The sequence below is a fragment of the Lutra lutra genome, chromosome 1, assembly GCF_902655055.1.
Source record: "Lutra lutra chromosome 1, mLutLut1.2, whole genome shotgun sequence".
In the NCBI taxonomy this organism is placed as follows: domain Eukaryota; kingdom Metazoa; phylum Chordata; class Mammalia; order Carnivora; family Mustelidae; genus Lutra; species Lutra lutra.
The window spans coordinates 51,849,964-51,857,632 of record NC_062278.1 but is presented as its reverse complement, the minus strand read 5'-3'; the positions used below and the strand labels follow the sequence as shown (position 1 = coordinate 51,857,632).

General features: G+C 35.9%; 1 pseudogene; it reads left to right on the top strand.

Moving 5' to 3' along the window:
• The first annotated feature begins 1,731 nt into the window (after window positions 1-1,731).
• On the top strand, window positions 1,732-3,682 carry LOC125096077 (ATP synthase subunit beta, mitochondrial-like; annotated as a pseudogene).
• The last annotated feature ends 3,987 nt before the right edge of the window (window positions 3,683-7,669 follow it).

Here is a 7,669-nt window from a genome sequence, read left to right as displayed (position 1 = left end):
CCTCGTTTTATTGTTCATTGCTTTATTGTTTTTCACAGATACTGCATTTTTTTTTAATAGATAAAAGATCTGTGGCAACCTTGTGTCAAGCAAGTCTATCAGCACCATTTTTCCATAGCATTTCCTTACTTCATGACTCTGTGTCACATTTTGATAATCCTCACAATATTTCAAACTTTTAAATTATTATTATAATATTTGTCATGGTAATTTGTAATCAAAGATCCTTGATATTTCTATTGTAATTGTTTTCGGGTGTCATAAACTACACCCAAATAAGACAGTGAACTTAATCACTAAATGTACTTTGTGTTCTGACTGCTCCTCTGACTGTCTTTCTCCCTTTCCTCAGGCCTCTCTATTCCCTGAAACATGATAAATTCAATATTAATAAATTCTAGAAGTTCAAATAGCCCTATAATGGCCTCTTAATGTTAAAATAAAAGGAAGAATTGCCCATCTCTCACTTGAAAGTAAAAGGTTTTTTTTAAATATTTTTGTTATTTATTTGTTTATTTATTTAATATTTTAAAATAATTAATCTTAGTAAGGAATGCATGTTGAAAGCTGAGATAGGTCAAAATCTAGGTGTCTTATACCAGTTAGCCAAGTTGTGAAAGCAAAGGAGAATTTATGAAAGAAAATTAAAAGTATTACTTCAGTGAACGCATGAATGATAGGAAAGTGAAGCAACCTTAGTGCTGATATGGAGAAAATTTGAGTGATCTGGATAGAAGATCTAACCGACCACAACATCCTCTTAAGCCAAAATCTAATCCAGAGCAAGGCCCTAATGCTTTTCGATTAAGTCTGAGGAAAGTGAAAAAGCTATAGAAGAGAGTTTGAAAGTAGCAGAGGTTGGTTCATGAGATTTAAAGAAAGTTGCCGTCTCCATAACATAAAAGTAAAAGATGAAGCAGCAAGTGCTGATGTTGTATTTGTAGCAAATTATCCAGAAAAATCAATCTAAAGAAAATAAATGAAGGTCGTTGCACTAAACAACAGATTTTCAATGTAAATAAGAGAGGCTTATATGAAAAGAGATGCCATCTAGGACTTTCATGGCTGAAGAGGAGAAGTCAGTGCCTGGCTTCAAAGATTCAAAGGACAAGCTGCCTCTCCTATTACACGCTAATGCAGCTGGTGACTTAAGTAGCAGCCAGTGGTCATTTACCATTCTGAAAATTTTAGTGCCTAAGAATTATGCTAAATCTACTCCACCTGTGCTCTACAAATGGAAAAACAACGCCTGGACGGCAACACATCTATTTACAACATGGTTTACTGAATATTTTAAGCCCACTGCTAAAACCTACTGCTAAAAACAAAAGGATTTCTTTCAAAATATTACCGCTCATTGACAATGTACATGGTCACCCAAAAGTTCTACTGGAGATGTATAATGAGATTAGCGTTGTTTTCATGCCTACTAACACAACATCCATTCTGTAGCTCTTGGATCAAGGAGTAACTTTCTAGTCTTATTATTTAAGAAATACATTTCATAAGGTTATAGCTGCCATAGACTGTGATTCCTCTAATGGATTAGATAAAGTAAATTGAAAACTTTTAGGAAAGGATCCACTATTCTAGATTCCATTAAGAACACTTGTGATTCATGGAGAGAGGCCAAATATCAACATTAAGAGGAGTTTGGAAGAAGTTGTTTCTGACCCTCATGGAAGACTCTGAGGAGTTCAAGACTTCCATGGAGGAAATAAGTTCGCCATGATGGAGGTAGGAATAGAACTAGAATTAGAGGTGGAGCCTGAAGATATGACTGAATTGTTGCAACATCATGGTAAAATTTTCACATATGAGAAATCACCCAAATTAGGCTCCCTGCTTACTGAGAAATCTGCTTCTCCCTTTACCCCTGCCCCACTGCTCATGATCCCCCTCTCTGTCTTTCTGTATCTCTGATAAATAAATAAAATCTTTTTTTAAAGGATAAGCAAAGAAGTTGGTTGCTTTAGATGGAAACTCTTCTTAGTGAAGATGTGGTGAATATTGTTGAAATTACAACAAAAATTTTCTAAGTTTTATTAGCTGATAAAGCAGTGGCAGGGTTTGAAAGGATTGAATCTAATTTTGAAAGAAATTCTACTGTGGGTAAAATGCTATCAAATAGTATCATATGCTACAGAGAAAGTATTTGTGACAAGGAGTCTACACCCAGGATCTGTCATGTTGGGTTTTGTAAGTTGTGTGGCTGCTATCTTGGCCTATTCCCTTATAAGGACTTGGCCCATTCCCTTATAAGGACTTGGCCCTTCAGAACTGCTACCCCCAAGTCCAGGTCTTGCTGTGGGCCCCCAGGGCAGCACTCCCACCTGCCAGAGACTATACCACCCAAATATCTCCTTCCCTGAAGGTAGGCACTGCCACTGGGGCATAGTGGGAGTCATCAGTATGGTGGTGGGTGTGCAGTTTGGTGAACAACACCACTCATCTTAAATGCACTGGAAGTGCAGGGCAGAGAGATCAAGCTGGTTTTGGAGGTGGCCCACCATTTGGTGAGAGCATGGTAAAGAATATTGCCATGGATGATACCAAAGGCTTAGTTAGAGGACAAAAATCCTGGTTTCTGGTACACCAGTCAAAATTCCTGTTTGCTCTGAGAACTTGGGAAGAATCACGAATACCATTGGAGAACCTGTTGATGAGGGAGGTCCCATCAAAACTAAACAATTTATACCTATTCATGCTGAGACTTCTGAGTTCATAGAGGTCAGTGTTGAGCAGGAAATTCTGGTTGCTGGTATCAAGGTGGTGGATCTGCTGACTCCCTCTGCTAAGGGTGGAAAAACTGGGCTCTTTGGTGGTGTTGGGGTTGCCAAGATGGTATTGATCATATAGTTAATGTCATCAAAGCCCATGATAGTCACACTGTATTTGCTGATGTTGGTGAGAAAACTTGTGAAGGCAATGACTTATATACCATGAAATGATTGAGTCTGGTGTTATCAATTTAAAAGTTACTACCTCCAAATAGCTCTGGTGTGTGGCCAAATGAATGAACCACCTGGCGCTCATGCCTAGGTAGCTTTGAATGGACTGACTGTTGCTGAATACTTCAGAGACCAAGAAGGTCATACTGCTCTTTATTGATTATACCTTTAGCTTCACCCAGGCTGGCTCTGAGGTGTCTGCTTTACTGGAAATAATTTCTTCTGCTGTGGGCTGTCAGTCTAACCTGGCCACTGACATGGGTACCATGTAGGAAAGAATCACCACCACTGTGAAGTGATCTATTACCTCTGTATAAGCTACTTATGTGCCTATACAGATGACTTGGCTGCCCTCCCACCACCTTTGACCTTTTGGATGCTGCCACTGTGCTGTCCAATGATATTGCTTCAATATGGATCCTCTGGATTCCACTTCTTGAATCATGGATCCCAGTGTTGTTGGAAATTATATTATGATGTTGCCCATGGGGTTCAAAAGATCCCACAGGACTACAAATGATGGACATCACTGACATCCTGGGTATGGATGAACTTTCTGGGCAAGACAAGTTGATTGTCCTGTTCATGGAAAATACAGGGTTTCTCATCTCAGCCATTCCAGGTTGATGAGGTTTTCATATGTCATATGGAGAAGCTGGCACCTATAAAGGAGACCATCAAAGGATTCTAGTAGAATATGGCAGGTGAATCTGACCATCCCCCAGAACAAGCCTTCTCTGAAAAAGCTATGGCAAAAGCTGATGAGCTGACTGAAGAGCATTGGTGAGGGGTTCCTTTTGGCAAAAGAAGCACTCATTTTCCATACTTTCCTTCCCTTTCCTCCTAATAAAAAAATCTCAGTTTCCTCTGTAGTCCACATAAGAGCCTAAATTGAAGACATTGTGTTCTGTCTGAAGAGGACTGAAGGTTTCCTGTAAAATGTACACTCCTCAGAAAAAAAGTGAATTGATGCTGCAAACGTTATTGTTGTCTTATTTTCAGAAATTGGCACACCACCGCAGCCTTCACAAACCATCACCCTGATCAGTAATCAGCCATCAACATTAAGGCAAGACCCTCCACCAGCAAAAAAGTTATGACTTACTGAAAGCTCAGATGATGGCTAGCACTTATTCATAATAAAGCATTTTTAAATTTATACACACACACACACACACATCTTTTTAGACATAATGGTATTAAGTACTTACTAGACTACAATGTAGTATGAACATAAATTTTGTATGCATTGGAAAACCCAAAAATAATGTGACTTCCTTTATTGTGATATTTACTTTATTGCAATATCACTTTATTATGATCATCTGGAACTAAACCCGCAATATTTACAAGGGATGCCTATAGAATATTTTACAAGCCAGAGACTATGTAGAGCCCATATAATAATTTCCAACTTTTAATTATTCTTTAAACAGTGTGCATAATAGTTTTTTATAAATGAATAAAACTATCATAAGGATATTGAACAATATTGAAATAGCATTTTTATTATAAAATAGTTTATTTATATAGTGTTCATATAACATTTATATTAAAATTACATACTAATTGTGAGATCATGGGAACTGTGTAAAGATTTTAAGAAGAAAGTAAATGCCAATCGAAATCCCAACACTTTGAGAAAAGACCCCTCAGTACTTTGGGACTGTACCTCAAAGCCATTCTCTATGCACATGCACATGTTCTTTTCCATTATGCTTTGCTTGGTGGACACTTGTTCAGGGCCAGGCTCTTGAAAATGTAGCCTCAGTCCCTGCTGTCTCATTCAGTTTATTTGTCCCTAGGAAAATCTCTTGCTTCTAACATCTGTTAACATTGAATAAACACTTATTTAATGCATATCTATTTTGAAATACCCACAAGTTTTCTGTTTAGAGGAACAAAACCAGATTTACATATCGGCCTGAAGGTTTACACATAGGCTCTCTGAAAGCACAAGTGGCAAGAAGTTCCAGCACTGGGAACATTCCATCGAAAAGCCCTGCCCCGGGATATATCAATTCAAGTTCATGAAATACCAACAGGAGTTTATCTTCATTTCCCCCATGGGAGGAAAATGAAGGGAAAGTAATGGAAGGGTAATGAGCAAAGCAGAGCTTCAGTAGTAGAAAAAAAGAAAACAAATTGTACTACATTTTCTATCCCACTGCCTTATTAAGGGTGTGTGTATATCTGTAAGTATGAATATTCTAGATTCTCTCCTTTAAAATGAAGAAAAATAAAGATTGATATGAAAACCTATAATAATGAGGGTAATAATAGTTACTATATTTACATTTGTGGACTGCTTTACAGATTTTAAGTTACATTATCTTATTTAATCCATACAGGAGCCATTTGAGTGGCAGGGGATCTATTATTCATTCAAGGCATTAGGAAGTTGAGACCAAAGAAAAAAAAAAAAGTTTTGTGACTTATTCAAGGTTACAAAGCCGCTTTGTATCAGAATGAGAACTATCACATCAAGTTGGCTAATATGTAGTTATGGTTCTTTCATGCTGAGGAACATAGACATTTCCTTTATTTATTTTTTTTTAAGATTTTATTTATTTATTTGTCAGAGAGAGAGAGAGAGAGAGAGTGAGCACAGGCAGACAGAGTGGCAGGCAGAGGCAGAGGGAGAAGCAGACTCCCCACAGAACAAGGGGCCTGATGTGGGACTCGATCCCAGGACGCTGGGATCATGACCTGAGCCGAAGGCAGCGGCTTAACCAACGGAGCCACCCAGGCGTCCCTAAACATTTCCTTTAAATCAAATCTGCAAAGAAAGTAACATGTTATGCAATAAAATAAATTTAAATACAGGACCATTTCAGTTTTCTCTTATGTATTAGAAATTTTAGATTATAAGCTGAAAATGTATTGCATTTTAAATATTTTGCAAACAGTTATATAAATATCCTATGCTTTGCAAACATAGCTTTTGAGTGATGAGAACTTTAAAGATGTCAATCTAATAATAAGAAGAAACAAGGGGCCTTCGGTGGCTCAGTTGGTTAAGCATCCAACTCTTGATCTCAGCTCAAGTCTTGATTTCAGGGCCATGAATTCAAGCCCCGTTTTGGGCTCCATGCTGTGTATGGAGCCTACCTTAAAAAAAAAAAAAAAAAATAGAGAGTTTAACTTATCCACAGTCTTATAGATTTTGGGGGATACAGCTTATCCAATATATGGTGCAATTTGGATTATAAAATGAAGTGTCTGTATGTGTGTGTGTACAACTTGATGAGTTGTCTATTAAGAAGCTCAGTGATTTCTTTACCTGGGGATACCTATTAGATAATGATTTCAATTATTGTATTGTGTAATTATGAAGCTTTTATACTAAAACATTTTTGTCAAAGTAATAACATATATCCAAAAATACACCCATTACAGGAGCACAGAGTGATAAATTTTCCCAAATATATCACATCAGGTAAATACAACCACATTCAGAATAAAAGTCAAATCATTATAATTCCAGAAACCCCTCCTATTCTTTTAACATCACTAAGCAACCCCAATTTTGAATTCTAGTAATATAGATGAATTTTGCCTCTTTTTGAACTTTCTACATATGAAATACACAATATGCACTTTGGGGTCCTGGATTTTTTGTTCAATATTGCATTTATGAAATTAATTCACGTAGTTGCATGAAATATGTGGTTGAAATACAATCATTTAAATCCACTTGACTATTAATAAACATTTGTGTTGTTTCTAATTTTGGCAATTGTCAATAATGCTGGCACAAAAGTTTTCGTATAAGGATTTGATGAACACATGACACATTTTTGTTGAATTTAACCCTAAAATGAAAGGTCTTGATTATTGGCTTTGCTTTAGATCAGCTTTAGGGAATAGTGATATATAGATATTGTCTGAAAGAATCTATTGATCTAAATCTCTGAAAAATACATTTGCTATTGCATTGAATCAATAGACAGATTTGGAAAAAAAAAATGATTTCTTTAAAATAGTGAGTCTTCCAATCCATATACCTTCATTTATTTGGGATTTTGTAAATCTTTCTATATAGTGTTTTATACTTTCCATTGAAGTTGATTTATACAAATTTTAATGATATTTTAAGTATTCAATATAATTGATATTATACTAATATAATTTTAGAATGTAAATATTTATTTGTTGTTGAAACTTTTTATTTTGATATGATTTTAGATCAATTCCATTTGTAAGAAATAATACAGAGAATTCCAGTGTACTCTTTACCCAGTTTCCCCCAAAGGAATTCTTGCAAAACTACTATAATATCACCATCAAAATACTGACATTTTTACAATGAAAGTATATAAGAGTGATGTCACCACAAAGATCCCTCCCTGTGTTATCCTTTACAGCCAAATCTACTTCCCTTCTTCTTACCATCTTTTACTCCGGGCAACAAATAATCTGTTCTACATTAATGACATTTTCACTTTAAGAAGGTCATATAAACGGAATCATACAGTGTATGATCCAATCCTTGTTTACCTGGTATTCCATTTAGCATAATTTCCAAGTTCATCCAAGTCATTGTACCTATCAATAGTTTGTTGTTATTATTATTATTTATTATATTGTTGCTTGAGCAGCATTGCATGGTATGGATATACTATAATTGTTTAGCCATTATTCCACTGAAAGACACTGGAGTTATTTCCCATTTAGGATTATTACAAAAAACAAACAAAACAAAACAAACAAACAAA